Here is a 15,863-nt window from a genome sequence, read left to right on the forward strand (position 1 = left end):
GAAATAGTCACAAGAGAGTTTGCACTAAAATTTAGAGAATGAACAAAGAGACTTCATCGAGCAAAATGAAGATGGGAAAGGAAATTTGTTTAAACCAAATGGTCAAAAGAGTCGAGCTCTATTAGGGAGAAGGTGCAGGAAAAGACTATGCCATTGTCGCTTTGGTGGTTGATTGAGCGTAAACGATTTTATCCTATTTTCTAATATTTGTATATTTTTTCTCAATCATATTTACTTTTTAAAAAGGATATATATAATATATTTTTCATTAAAAAAATTAGTTGATTCTGTGACTAGGGTCAGCTGTGGTTCAGCTTGAGGTCCACTAGACTCCGGCTCGGTGGTACCGATGGACTGGAGAGTAACAAGGATGCAGTTTTCGACCCCTTCATTCTTGCTTTTGACGATTTGATGGGGCAGTACATTGGAAGAATTTCAAACGCTTCAAAAATGATTAGGGAACATGTTCTTAAAGCCACCAAGCTTTTGAAATAGGCCTATTTTATTCATAGGGAGCTTCTCATTAACGTCAAGAAAACTCAGGTTAGTGATTTTTTCTCTCCAAATTTGTAATGGAATACACGTGTTTTATCGAAAGCTAAACACCTCACAGCTGAGATTTAACACTATTACTCTCTTTTGCATGCAGGGATCAGACCAACTTAAAGATACTTCCCAAAATCATAATGAAATTGAGAGAGCTCTGCTAGGGTTTGAGAGTGCAGAAGCGATCGAAGACATTAGCGAAGAACTATACTCAAATTAGACAAGGGAAAGAAGAGAAGAAGAAGAAGAAAGACACTCAGAGTTTACGTGGTTCATCGATTGGACCTACATCCATGGAGAAGATAAGAACAACTTTAATTTTGCTTCTTGCAGAAGATTACAAAAGAAATTAGATAAGTTTTTTTTACTCTCAGCTGCACTCACTGATTTCTAATCTTTATGGCTCTATTGTTTTAATTGACTTTTTATAGTTGATACTTGCTTCAACTATTTTACAACAGAATATAACCGATTTTTGTTTCAAAAACTAAAGCATAAACGTTGTTTTTCTTCAAATATCCCACCTTGAAAGAAATAATCAGTGTTGATATTTGTCTGCTCTTATCTTCTTCTTGTTCTGATTTACTCAGATTCTGTAAAACCAATCAACCTAAGGCATTTTTTTAAATTTCATTTGGGTCAATGGTTTGTCATCATGTCAGTGGCATATCAGAGGTGTGTACCTTTAGAACTTTGATTTCTCCTTTCTCAATTTGTTCTCTGATGAAATGGAATTTGATGTTTGTGTTTTCTCCTGCTATGATATTGTTGATTTCTGCTGATTGATTATCATAATATATCTTTACTGATTTTCAATGGATTCCATAGTCATCTAGTAAGCCTATAAGCCAAATTCCTTCTTTGGTTGCTTCTGAGAGGGCAATATACTCAGTCTTGATAGATGATAAGGCTACTACTGGTTGAAGAGTTACCTTCCAACTAAGTATATTTTCTCTTAATAGGAATAAATAGCCACTTAAGGACCTTTATTTATCCAAATCACCTACATAGTCTTAGTCAACAAATCCATAGATTTCATTATTATTAGTGTGGTTGGATTTGTATATTATACCAGCTTCTTGTGTATCTTTTAGGAATCTTAGAATCCATTTTGAAGTTTCCCAGTGTCTTTTCCCAAGGTTTGTCATATACCTACTCACTAGGCTAGTTGAATATGATAGGTCAAGTCTGGTTGAAATCCTCAGATACATGTGACTGCCTACCACTTGTGAGTAAAGTATTTTTTACTTATAATCGTTGGGGTCTATCTCTTCTACTTGAGGAGAATTAGCATAGGATAGTTTAAAGTGATTAGCCAATGGAATATACACTGGTTTAACATCTGACATGCTGATTTTTTTAAGGATTTTGCTGCAGTAATTGCTTTGACCGATGATTAGAGGTTTTTTTGTCCTTTTTCTACAGATCTCAATTCCCAAAATCCTTTTAGTTTCCTCAAGGTCTTTCATATCGAATTATTCTTTTAGGGAAACTTTTACCCTTTTTAGGTATGACTTAATTTTCCACTTAACTGTTGGGTTGTATGTCCTAAAACTCGTAGTTTTGTAAACAGTAAACATATATGAAGTTTATTCAGACAAGTGTTGTTGAATTCCCCACAATGGGCGAAAGCCTGACGGAGCAATGTCGCGTGGAGGTAGAAGGCCTACGGGTCGTGAACTTCTTTTCCCGGAGAAGAAACAATGACGGTATCTGGGGAATAAGCATCGGCTAACTCTGTGCCAGCAGCCGCAGTAATACAGAGGATGCAAGCGTTATTCGGAATGATTGGGCGTAAAGCGTCTGTAGGTGGCTTTTTAAGTCCGCCGTCAAATCCCAGGGCTCAACCCTGGACAGGCGGTGGAAACTACCAAGATGGAGTACGGTAGGGGCAGAGGGAATTTTCGGTGGAGCGGTGAAATGCGTAGAGATCGGAAAGAACACCAACGGCGAAAGCACTCTGCTGGGCCGACACTGACACTGAGAGACGAAATCTAGGGGAGCGAATAGGATTAGATACCCCAGTAGTCCTAGCCGTAAACGATGGATACTAGGTGCTGTGCGTATCGACCCGTGCAGTGCTATAGCTAACGCGTTAAGTATCCCGCCTGGGGAGTACGTTCGCAAGAATGAAACTCAAAGGAATTTACGGGAGCCCGCACAAGCGGTGGAGCATGTGGTTTAATTCGATGCAAAGCTTGTTTAATAACTCTAAATCCTATAAACTATGAACCCTTTGCTATTGTCATGAATACTTGGACTTTATGTGGAGACATAAACTTGATCAAGTTCGAGTAAAATAACCTAAACCACCTATAGTACTTGGATTAGATTGGGTACCTATTTCTGGAGATACTATTGAATACGGCCCGCTTTATGATTGTTACAAATGTTGTAAAAACGATGTGATCAGTTCATTCATGTAGAGGCATATGAGCAGGGGTATTCTACACGATGAGATTGTGTAAGACAGACTACGAAATAATCTCTGTTACATATTAGTTTACTGTTAACACTGATTAATTTCACTTCTTGATGACCTAGATAACTTGATCTGAATCTTGAGCTGTCTATGAACTCATGTTTATTCGCGATTGTCCCTTGATCTTCATAGGTGAGAGTAAGCCCAGTGTTGCTGCTCAATATGCCTCCCATTTCAGGGATAAGACCGGGTAGATGGCTGGGGATATAGAATTTGCAAGATGGAATTCACTTCTACCCATTTTAGGGATAGTAGAAAGATTGTTCCCTTAAGGGCTGATCCCGAATCTTGAACAAAAGGCCTCATCCTCTCGTTGGCCTGAGAGGGAATGGATTTAGTGTTTATGATCTTAAATTAATTGTTCATTAGAAGGGCAGTGGTACTTAAGGAGAAAAGATGTAACTCAGGGGTATTTCGGTATTTGACCTATTTGAGGTTACGAATAACCTGTGCAGGATCAACTTATTGATGATGGTTATATCAAATAGACACATAATATATATACAGTGAGGGGAGTACAACTACAAGCTATAGTGTACAGTCCTATTAGTTAACGAATGTTGATTAACTAGGTTAAAGAGTTTGACCGGTTAGTCTCGGATCGTTGGAGCCCATGATCTGTAGGTTCATCAGTTCTCCTTGCTAGCTCAATACGGACAAAATTGAAGAACTAGGTGAAGTAAGAATTTGAAATGTTCAAATTCGGTCCTTAGGGAAAATTGTATTTTATATGTGATATAATTTACAATTAAATAATGAATTTATTAATTAATTATTTTTTAAAGTATACTTGATCATTAGCATGAAAGTATTTTTTAAACTTGATTAATGTGATTAATCAAAGCTAGGTGTCTTAAATAATTTAATATATGATATTAATTTTTTTATTTTATTTAATTGAATTTTTTTATTAAATAATTCCAAAATTTGAAAATTATATTTCATTTTTTAATAAAAAAATTAGTTAGTGAAAAAATCCAATGGTTGGATTTTCTCACTAACTAAGTGGACTTTGAAGTGGCTTTTCCCAAGCTTAACACCTAGAGATTACATGCTAGTGGAGTTTGAGGTGAAAGACATGTAAAATGGGATTTTATATGCGTTTTCTCTACAAAAGGCTTTGTTTTTGAAATTTGCAAGACTAATGCTTCCTCAACTTTTGACCTATAATTTTCCACCACCTCTTTTCTCTTTACTCTTCTTCTTTCTATAGTGAAATTCTCTTATTTTCACTAACAAAACAATCCCATAACCGTGTTCTTCAATCGAAGAATAGCGGGATTTACCGTTGATGGTGTCGATCAAGCTCGGGAGAGGAAGATAGTGGTGGAGTCTTTAAAGGTTGTATTTTCTATCCCTTTTGCATGCTTATTTTTGTTTTTATTGTAATTAGAACGTTGTCGATTTCATCGCTTCCACTGTGCATACGTTTTTTTATGTTCCATCATTAACATGTTTCAACAAAGAGTAAATCATATTTACCTTGTTTTGCTTTCTCAGCTTTCTTCTCAGGAAGGTATTTTGGACAGTTTCATTTTCAGTGCATGTCTTCGTTGCAGTAGAAATATTTTCCTTCATCTGCAACTTTTGCCTTGCTTTGGTCGTGAAGAAGCATGAGTGCAACTATCCTACACATGGTCGTGAGCTAGCAGCGATGGTTTTGGCCTTGAAGCTGTGGAGACATTACCTGTTTGGTGAGCATTGTCATATATTCACTGATCATAAGAGTCTTAAGCATATCTTTGATCAGAAAGAATTGAATATGAGATAGAGAAGATGGATCGAGTTGATCAAGGACTATGACTATACGATTGAGTATCACCCAGGTAAAGCGAACATGGTGGCAGATGCTCTTAGCAGACAATCAGAAACAGCTAAGGCTGTTATTTGTTCAGTAAGAGGAATGTTGTTGCATGAGTTATGAAGTGTAAAGGCAGCTCTAGTAGTTAGCCAGTCAGGAGGTTTATTAGCTTCATTCCAGGTACAATCTACCTTAGTTGGTGACATTTTACATGAACAGTTAGGAGATTTAGATCTCCGAAGGGTAGCGCCGAAGAGGTGGGTAAAGGTCTGAAGACTGATTATCAGTTAAGAACAGATGGGGTGCTACTCAAGGAAGCAGGGTATGCGTACCTAAAGCCTTAGCACTTAAGAAAGCGATTCTAGAAGAGGCACTTTGCATAGTTCAACTTACACTATGCATCCAGGTAGTACGAAGATGTATAGAACATTGAAGAAGTTATACTGATGGCCTATTATAAAAAGAGAAATAGCAGAGTATGTTGACAGATGTCCAGTATGACAGCAGTAAACTTAAGCGGCAGAGGTTAGCAGGATTACTTAATCCACTCCCAGTAGCAGAGTGGAAGTGGGAGCATGTTATGATGGATTTCTTGTTTGGTTTTCCTAGGACGCTAGCAGGTTATGACGACATTTGGGTGATTGTTGATGGATTGACAAAGACAGCTAAGTTTCTATCAGTTAAGATTACTTTTACCCTAGACAGACTAGCAAAGTTGTATGTTGACAGAATAGTGAGCCAGTTTGGGGCTCCAGTTTCGATAGTATCAGATCGAGATTCAAGGTTTACATCAAAGTTCTGGCCTAGTTTATAGAAGGCTATGGGTATCAAGTTGTATTCTAGTACAACTTTTCATCCACAGACGGATGGACAATCAGAGTGGACGATACAGACATTGAAGGACATGTTGAGAGCATGTTTTTTGCAGTTTAAAGGTAGTTGGGATATGAATCTATCGTTGATTGAATTTGCGTACAACAACAATTATCATTCGAGTATCAGAATGACTCCATACGAGGCTCTGTATGGAAGACCGTGTAGGACTCCAGTATGTTGGAATGAGGTAGGTGAAAGGAAGTTGCTAGGCCCAAAACTCGTTCAGCAGACATCTGATAATGTTAAGCTTATCAGAGAGAATCTTAAAACAGCTCGGGACAGGAAAAAGAGTAGTGCTGATATGTGGATAAGAGAAAGAGTTTGAAGTTGGTGATCAGGTATGAAAGAACTCTAAAACTAGAGAACATGCGAGCAGAAGTAGATCGTTGAAACTCCATTGTGAAAGAACTCAAACATTTGCAATCTTACATAAACGATTATGCATCAAAGATAAATTACAACATGTTTCTTAACAAAATTACAAGAGATCGAGAAGACAATACCTTTGAAGAACCCTTTCTTCATGTATTTCCCTCGATCGTTCAGCAACTCAGCAAACAAGCACGAACGCAACGAGCAACTGGAACTTCCTCAATCACTAGCGAGTAAAACTCGATCTTCAATCCTCGAATAGAACTCGACACAACCACAAGTTTACCTTGGTATTCTCGGTGTGAGAATCTAGGAGTTGTGGGCTCTGTATGATTTTGGATAGAGGGATGGAGGAATGGAGGAGGAAGAACGATCGAGTGATGAACAGAAATATCGTGTAGAGGATATAAGTCTATCGCATAGACTCGACCCTCGATCGTCTAGACTCTCTAAGGCTATCGTGTAGTAAAACTCCTTTTACTCGATAATGAATATGTGAGATGTATCGATTAAATGATTTGGAAAATTGTTTTTCTTTTTATCTCACAGTTACCATAAAACCGTGTATAACCATCCACTAAGGAGGTTATTGGAGAAAAAGAAAATTAATTATCTTATAATTAATCATTTATAAATAAATACAATAACTAACTTATCATATTATATTTATAACCTATAGTTTTAATATTGCATCATATGCAACATATAAACCATAGTTATTTTTCTCTTTTTATAGCATTTAATATAAATCATATTTATATTAATTCCTCCAATCAAATAATGTATCAAATATATTATATCAATTATATCATATATAATTGAATTAATTTAATTATATCATATATAATCAAATTCCCTTTTGTTAATTTGAACATTTCAAACTAACCTAAAAACTGATTCTCAACTTGAATCCATTGAGCTGCCAAGGGGATCTTATATACGTGTAGCTTGAAACTCCAACGATACATGAATAATTGACTAAACTCTTTAATCACGATATCCACCATTTGTTAACTGCCGGACACTCCACTAAAGATCGATAGTTGCACTTTTCGCACTACAGATATATTTTTGTGTCCATTAGATATAACCAATCAACAATACGATGATCCTTCACAAATCGCTCGTCAATATAGCTGGGCCAATTTATCGTTTTGCCCCTGTAGTTACATCTAACTCCTTAAATACCACTGATTCCTCTAATGAACCATAGATCATAGTTCCACTATGACTAAACTCTTCTCCGGCCATGAGAAGGTGTGGCGCCACATATTTCAAGCCCCGAAATCAATTCTTAAGGGAGTAATTTATCTACTTACCCCTGCATCGGGGAAGAAGTGAATTTCATCTTGTGTAGTTGAGTTCTTAGCTCTCTAATCAGACGAATCCCAAAAATGGTAGGCTTGTTGAGTTGGCGATCTGGCTACTCTCGCCCATGCAAATCAAAGGACCGTCTTCATAGGCAGGAGTTCACAACTCACTCAGGATTAAGGTCATGTTACCTATGGTCATCCTAGTGAAATGAAAGTCTCGATTATGAATGACGTTATATAACGAGACTAAACATTTCATGGTCCGGTCTTATACAAACTCCTTTGTATAGAGTATCCCCGCTCGCATGTCTAATACATGAATGGTCAGGATCAGATCATTTGTAGCACTTTACAACATTTGTAACACCTACAAAGCGGGTGATACTCGTAGTGTCACAAGGATAAGGTATCCCTCCTTTATCCATATACTACAGACCATTTAGGTTATCACTTATAGCACGATTCACTTGTATGTTTCCACATACATGCTTAAGTTACAACGATAACCAGGGATCTTTGTTTATTGGTTTCTAGTTAATGCAACTAAAATATCTCATATTTTATAGACTAAAGTGAATAAAATATCATATATTATAAATCACAAAGTGTTTGTTCATACAAATGTTTACAAACCAAGACCCTACGAGATTTAGGGTATCAACCCCAACAATCTCACACTTGTCCTAAAGCTAGTGGGGTGTATAAGATAATCACATTACAAGTACACAAAACAATAAATTAGGGCACAAGCGCCCAGTACAACATCTCCCACTTGCCCTAGTTCAGCCATGGTCTGTCCTGTAGACCCATAATCTGTAGGTGACCCTCAAACATTGTAACCATGAGAGCCTTCGTAAATGGATCAGCAACGTTGTGCTCCAAAGTTATCTTCATGACAATCACGTCCCCTCGATGCACAATCATTCGGATGAGATGGTATTTTCGTTCAATGTGCTTGCCGCACTTATGACTCCAATGCTCACGGGAATTTGCCACAGCACCACTATTATCACAATATAGGGTGATGAGCCTAGACACGTTTGGAATAACTTTCAGATCAATCAGGAACTTCCTAAGCCAAACAGCCTCCTTAGCAGCTTCACAAGCCACTACATACTCGACCTCCATGGTGGAGTCAGCGATGCACCCCTGCTTGGTGCTTCGCTGCACTACAGCCCCTCCACTAAGAGTAAACAGCGATCCTGAAGTGGATTTCCGAGAATTCTTATCAGTCTGAAAATTAGAGTCCGTGTATCCTGTAAGTATCAAATCCTTATAACCATACACAAGCATGTAGTCCCTCTTTCTCCGAAGATACTTGAGGATGTTCTTGATGGCTCCTGGATTAGACTGATATCTACTGACTATCCCCACAGCATAGTAGATGCAAGGTCTAGTACATAACATCGCATACATCAAACGGCCTACGACAGATGCATAGGGAACCCGTCTCATTTCCTCAACCTCTTGAGGTGTTTTAGGAAACTTTTCCTTAGACAAAATAACTTTGTACCAAAAAGGCAATAGGCCCCTCTTAGAGTTCTGCATCGAGTACTTGATCAACATCTTGTCAATGTACGATGTCTAAGATAGTGCTAGTATTTTGTTCTTTCGATCCCAAAAGATCTGAATCCCAAGAACAAACTGAGCTTCTTCTAAATCTTTCATTTGGAATTGGGTCGCTAGCCAGTTCTTAACTGAAGTCAGTAAGCCTACATCATTCCCAATTAATAGAATATCGTCTACGTACAACACTAGGAAAACTACTGAGCTGTTGATGATTTTCTTGTAGACACAAGGAAAATCAACGTTTTGGTCAAAGCTATAAGATTTGATCCCAGTATCAAACCTTATGTTCCAAGATTAAGATGCCCGTTTTAGTCCATAAATGGACCGATTCAGCTTGCAAACCTTTTGATCTTGACCTTAGGCTATGAATCCCTTGGGTTGCACCATATAAATGGTCTTCTCAAGATTGCCATTCAGAAAAATAGTCTTGATATCCATTTGTCATATCTCATAGTCATAATATGTGGCAATGGATAAGAGGATGCGGATAGACTTCAGCATGGCAACAGGCGAGAAAGTCTCCTCATAGTCGACTCCCTTTACCTGGGTATAACCCTTTGCCACAAGTCTAGCTTTGAAGGTTTGTACCTTCCCATTGGCACCCCATTTCCTCTTGTAGATCCATTTACAACCTATAGGTGTAACCCCATCAGGTTGATCTACAAGATCCCAAACTGAGTTGAAGTACATAGACTTCATCTCGAGATCCATGGCTTTGACCCATTCATCTCTGTTAACATTCTCCATTGCCTTCTTATAAGACAACAGATCCTCAACCTCGCCATCAGTTACCATAGCTAGGATTTCAGTTAAACCCATATAGTGAACAGGTGGGTTTGCAACCCTCCCACTATGTCGAGGTTCCCTTAACTCTTGAGGTGGATTTGACCTACTAGATGAACTCACATCGACAACTCTTGTTGAGGTAGCAGGCTCTTCAACAACTCTTGTTGAAGTTTCAGTAGTTTCTTTGGAAACCTCATTCAACACGATTTTGCTTCTAGGACTGTGTTCCCTTATAAGATCCTCCTCAAGAAAAGTAGTGTTTGTTGATACAAACACCTTGTTTTCCTTAGGATCATAAAAGCAACCCCCTCGTGTCCATTTGAGGTAGCCTACAAATAGGCATGACTTCGAACATGATTCCAATTTCTTAGGATTAGCCTCAAGCACATGTGTTGGAAACCCCAGATATGGAAGTGACACAAATTAGTTTTACGCCTGTTCTACAACTCCAAAAGTGTTCTGGCAACACTCTTGGAGGGAACACAGTTCAGGATGTAAGCTGCTGCAGTCTCTACTGCAAAACCTCAAAACGAGCCCGGTAAGGAAGCGTAACTCATCATCGACCAAACCATGTCCAATAGGGTTCGATTTCTCCTCTTTGATACACCATTTTGCTGAGGTGTACTAGGTGTTGAGAGTTGGGAAATGATTCCATGTTCTATCAAATAGTTCTGGAACTCAGAATTCAAAAACTCTCCACCTCGATCAGATCAAAGTGTTTTAATCGTTTTACTTAATGCTTTTTCAACTTCAGCCTTGAACTCTTTGAACTTTCTAAAGGATTTAGACTTATGTTGCATTAAATAAATGTACCCATACCTTGAATAATCATCAGTAAAAGTGATGAAGTATTCATAGTCTCCCCTAGCTAGCACATTCATCGGACCATAAAGAATGCACTAACTCTAGAATATGATCATTGATATGTTTGTTTGTAGCAAATTTTGAGGGCAAAATTTCTTAAGGGGGAGGTAATTGTGAATCCCAAAACCTACTTTTCGTACTTGAATATGATCATTGATATGTTTGTTTGTTAAATGGGTTAACTTATGAGTTAATGTCAAATTGTAGGGAAATTAGGTAAGGAATAAGGAAGAAAAGAAGGAAAGGTTAAGTTGTAAAGCATGGCTCTCGGATGAATTTTGAGTTAGCTTAAGCAAGGGAAAAATTTGGCTAAGTGTTTCCATAGAGTTGCCTTATACATTGGTTTTGCTCTTAGAGGATAGACGAGCTCTTGAGGAGGCTAAGTGTGGTCGAGTGTGTGGGAGCTAGGCATTGAAGTTGCGCACACTAAGATGGTCTTGATGGGCGCATGTGACCTATGCGTTGACAAGGTGTGCAGCAGCCAAGGGCATGAGAGGTTAGTGAGTATGCGGCAAGAATGTGCTAGACGTTGGCAAGAGAAGACACAAGGCAAGGTGGCTGTCTAGGCGTTGGTGCAAGGCTAGGCGATGAACTAGCGCATGCGTTCAAGAGATGAGTGATGGTCGTGAGCTTGTGCGTTGAAGGCAGCGTGTGTTGATGTTGGGTTTTATGTCCTATAACTCGCAGTTTGTAAAAGATAAACATAATCTATAATCAATAAACTTATTATTGGTTCTATAAATTGCATACGTAAAAGTCTAAATCCAATAAACTAAGATCCATGGCTATCATATGAATACTTGAACTTTATGTAAAGACATAGAGATTGATCAAGTTCGAGTAAATAACTAAAATGATCTATAATACATGATTAAGATTGGGTAACTTATTCTGGTAACACTATTGGATGCGGCCTACTCTATAGCTGTTACAAGTTGTTGTAAAGATACTACAAACGAATTGATCCAGATTCGTTCATGTATTGACATGAGGATTGTTGGGTTTTATGTCCTAAAACTCGCAATTTGTAAAATGATAAATATTTTCTATAATCAATATATTTATTATTGATTTCATAAATTGTATGAATGTCTAAATCCAATAAACTAAGACCCATGACTATTATATGAGTACTTGAACTTTATGTAGAGACATAAGAGTGGATCAGGTTCGAGTAAATAGTCAAAATGATCTATGGTACATGAATAAGGTTGGGTACCTTATTCTGGTAACACCATTGGATGCGGCCTACTCTGTAGTTGTTACAAATAGTTGTAAAGTGCTACATACAATGTGATCCTAATTCGTACATGTTATGACATGCGGAGTTGAGGTGTCCGATCAAGCTTAAAAATTTGTACTGGATGCAATGAGTTTGCATAAGATCAGAACCAAGAAATAAGCCACTCTTACTTTATAACGTTGTTTACTGTATAAGACTGACTATTTCACCTAGATGACCTAGGTAACTCGATCTTAATCCTGACCTAACTATGAACTTCTGTTTATTCGGGATTTTCCTTAGATTTGCATAGGTGAGAGTTAGCTCAACAGTGCCGACTCAATAAGACTCCCATTTCAGGAGTAAGACTGAATAGATAGCTGGGGACATAGGGTACAAGATGGAGTTTACACCTATCCCAATTTAGGGATAGGAGAAAGGTTGTTCTCTCAAGTACTAAATCCAGGTCTTGAACAAGGGGCCTCACCATCTCACTGGGCTGAAAGAGTTTGGTTTAGTGATTGGATCATAAACCAATTGTTTATGAGAGGATCAGTAGGGACTTGAGAAATAAGACGTAATCTTGGGGGTAAAACAGATATTTGACCCAACCGTTATTACGAACAACCTGTGAAAGGTCGACTTGCTGATTATGGTTAAATCATGTGGACATAATATATCTATAGTGAGGGGAGTGCAACTATGGGCTTTAGTGGAGTGACCCATTAGTTAAAAAATGAGGATTAATCTGGTCTAATGAGTTTAGTCAATTAATCTCGGATCGTTGGAGCCCATGATCTGTAGGTCCGCGAGGTCCCCCTATTGGCTCGAAATGGACTAGTTCTAGAATAGCATGATAAGTTAATTTGAAATGTTCAAATTAGAATTAAGGGAATTAGTAATTATATGAGATATAATCACATGTTTAATTTGAGAATTAAACAGAATAGGAGAATTTATATATTTAAATATGATTTAAATATATAAAGATGGATAGGTGTAAAAATTAATTTAATATTTGATATTAAATTAATTAAGTTTTATTTAAAATTAATTTATGAAATTAATTTTATTTTTCAGTTTTAAAATCAAAATGAATTTTAAAATCAACTTTTTATTTTTGAGATAAAATTGAAAAAAGAAAACAGAACACAAAAATGGAAAAAGCTTGTTTTCCATTATCCATCTTTCAAGTTGCTCACATAAAATGCATTCAACTTTGCCTTGTCTTCTCCAAGCATGAGCTGAAACTCATGCAACTCTCTCCTTTGCATGTTGATCTGCAATATAGTGAAGAGATTGGAGTGAAAATCGGGCATGCAATCTATAGAGTTTTTTTAGAAAAATTCGAGTTGAAGTAAGGGTTCTTCACCAAGATTACTTATGTGAGTTTTTCTTCTTCATCCCTTGATTCAAGCTTGTTTTGAGTCCCACAACTCAATCTAAAGCACCAAGAGAATAGTGGGGAAGATCTTGAGGTGGTCTGCAAAAGGATTTGGAGAAGATAGCAGCTAGAGAATGAGTTTTGAAGAAGTTCTACAAGAGGTGTGTCATGAAACTCACTTGTTTTCTGCAAGAGCATGCTTTATATTTTGCCAAAATTAGTGAATTAAAGTGCTTAGATGGTCGTTGTGCTTCCGTTGTTGCTGATACAATTCTACAATTGATATCAGAGCTTCATATAAGCATTCAATTCGGTTTAACTTTGGTTTGGTGGGTGTTTTATATGAGAAATATGAAATTGATACACTGATATGGTTTTTTGAGTTTTGGTATCTTAATTCTCTGTAATTTCTTATTTAAATTTGTAATTGGCTCTTGTTTGATGAGCTTTTATGTGTTAGCAAGAGTCTGTAATTTATTTGGAGTCATTAGAGTTGAAATTAAGATGTAATTGAAGAAACAAGTGCAGGAGGCCGAACTGCTATTCTAGTTTTTCAGCTTCTGCTCAAAATCATTGTTAAGGTTCAGTTGCTAAGTGATCATCTAGCTCCAAATGCTACACGATGTGAAGAAAAGCTAGACGATCGTATAGCAATGGGCGTTGGTCGTTGTGATGTTGAACGCTAGACGATCGTGTACCTGTGGGAGCTAAACGATGCATTCAATTTGCTATACGATAGCACTAAGCGATCGTTTAGTTTTGGTGTGGGAACTAAATAATACGTTGAATTTACTATATGATGGTACTACACGATCGTTTAGCTACGATACGTGCTAAGTGATGCGATGAAGTGCTACACGATAGTGCTGAGCGATCGTTTAGATGCGGAGCTAAGCAATCGTGTAGACGAAAAGCTAAATGACACGATGATGTTCTATACGATGGAGCTAAGCGATCGTTTAGCTACGACGGATACTAAATGATGACATGAAGCGCTAGGCGATGATGTTAAGCGATCGTTTAGTTTTATACGATAGAGCTAAGCGATGAAGTTGAACGATTGTGTAGTTCTATACGATAGAGCTAAGCGATCGTTTAGCTTCGGCAAACACTAAGCGATCGTGTAGTTCTATGCGATAAAGCTAAATGATCATTTAGTTAAGGCAAACATTAAGCGATCGTGTAGTTCTTCACAACACAAGGCGATGGAGCTAGACGATTGCCTTCAGCGCTACACAATCGGCCTTTGCAAGACTTTAAGGTTGGACCGAGAGTAGTCAGTTCGACCGGTTTTCTCAAGGTCCAATCCGGTTTAGCCTCAAAGTGTTTTTGGCTGGTTCGGTTCAGACTTTGATGGTCCGATTCAGACTCATCCAGTCCGGTTCAAGGTGCTTGGGTTCGGTTTGAGCGGTTCAAAGATGGTTTTGAAGCTAATTGTAATAGTTAGGCTTCTATTTGCTTGTTTTTGTCAAAACTAAAACCATATCAGTCTGTGTTTAATTATTTATGCATTTGATGTATGTTATAATTAAATAAATCTTGTATGTGCATATAGTATGCCATTTAGATTTAAAATCCCACCATAGGAAGCATGTTACATGCATTGAAAGTATGTTATAATTGTTATAATATATAGTATGCATGTTAGGGTTTCTTGTATTTAATATAGATGTTATATTAAATATTGAATGTCTCATGTATGTATGGATGTTTAGCATGTCTAAAGTTTTTATAAGTTGTTATAAAATTGGGTTAGACATTTAAAATCCATAATCAACAGCTACATGCTCACGTAGGTTGACCACTTGTTTTAACTATTAAAACTTATAAAACCTAGGTTACAAACTCAACCGGTATATAATCCTGTCTAAGGCTGGGGGTACTTAAGTTGGCGGTTTATAGAACACTTTCTACCTAGGGATTATGGCTGAATAGCATTGGTAATCGGTTTTATAAGCATACGAGAGTGATGTGAGGTAATAAAATGGTTTATCACCTAGACATCATAGGTAAAAATCCAATTATAAGAGTTATACTTGGATAAAGCACATAGACTTGGGGTTGTTTTATTAGTCGAAAAGAACCTAAGTATAAATCTACCCAGAATAGAACACATCAGTGGCAGTTTAATAACTTCTATATGATAGAGTTATTGGAAAACTTCAGTTTAATAACCTAGTCTTTTATAATAAATAGATTTCAACTGCCACATCTCCACATAATTTACACCATGAGATTCATATGACGCTTTGTGTCACCCTGGAAGTGGCCTCCCTACGGAGAGTGTTTTGTATGAGTCAATATCAAAGTAAACGAATGAAGTAGTTCATAGTAAGTGGGTGATGGATATGTGTCAATATATCCTACGGTCTCCTCCATTAGTCTGAATCGTGAGATTCCTATGTTGTGCCTGCTGGTTAGCTTTAAGTCGCCCTTTGCTAGTCGTTTAGTGATGGCTATCCCTATGGAAGGTTGTAACATAGGATTCAGAAAAACCTAGACTTCAGTAAAATGAATAGGGTTTTATAGTACCGTCTTGGATATTGTCTTCTATTTCGGAGGCAAGTTCATACTGTTCTATAAGATCTGAAAATGGCAAGTCATACTTACAAGAATTACTAAGTTGTTAGTAAAGATCTTGACTGAAA

The 15,863-nt window shown here is 37.4% G+C and overlaps 1 long non-coding RNA gene across 1 annotated transcript; it reads left to right on the plus strand.

Annotated features, from left to right (window-relative positions):
* The first annotated feature begins 283 nt into the window (after positions 1-283).
* On the plus strand, positions 284-2,539 carry LOC150038827 (uncharacterized). Its single transcript, XR_016524515.1, has 2 exons — positions 284-543; positions 650-2,539. It is a non-coding gene; the product is annotated as an uncharacterized LOC150038827 (long non-coding RNA).
* The last annotated feature ends 13,324 nt before the right edge of the window (positions 2,540-15,863 follow it).

This window comes from Benincasa hispida, chromosome 1, assembly GCF_027475165.1.
Source record: "Benincasa hispida cultivar pf3 chromosome 1, pf3_genome.v1.1, whole genome shotgun sequence".
Lineage (NCBI taxonomy): Eukaryota > Viridiplantae > Streptophyta > Magnoliopsida > Cucurbitales > Cucurbitaceae > Benincasa > Benincasa hispida.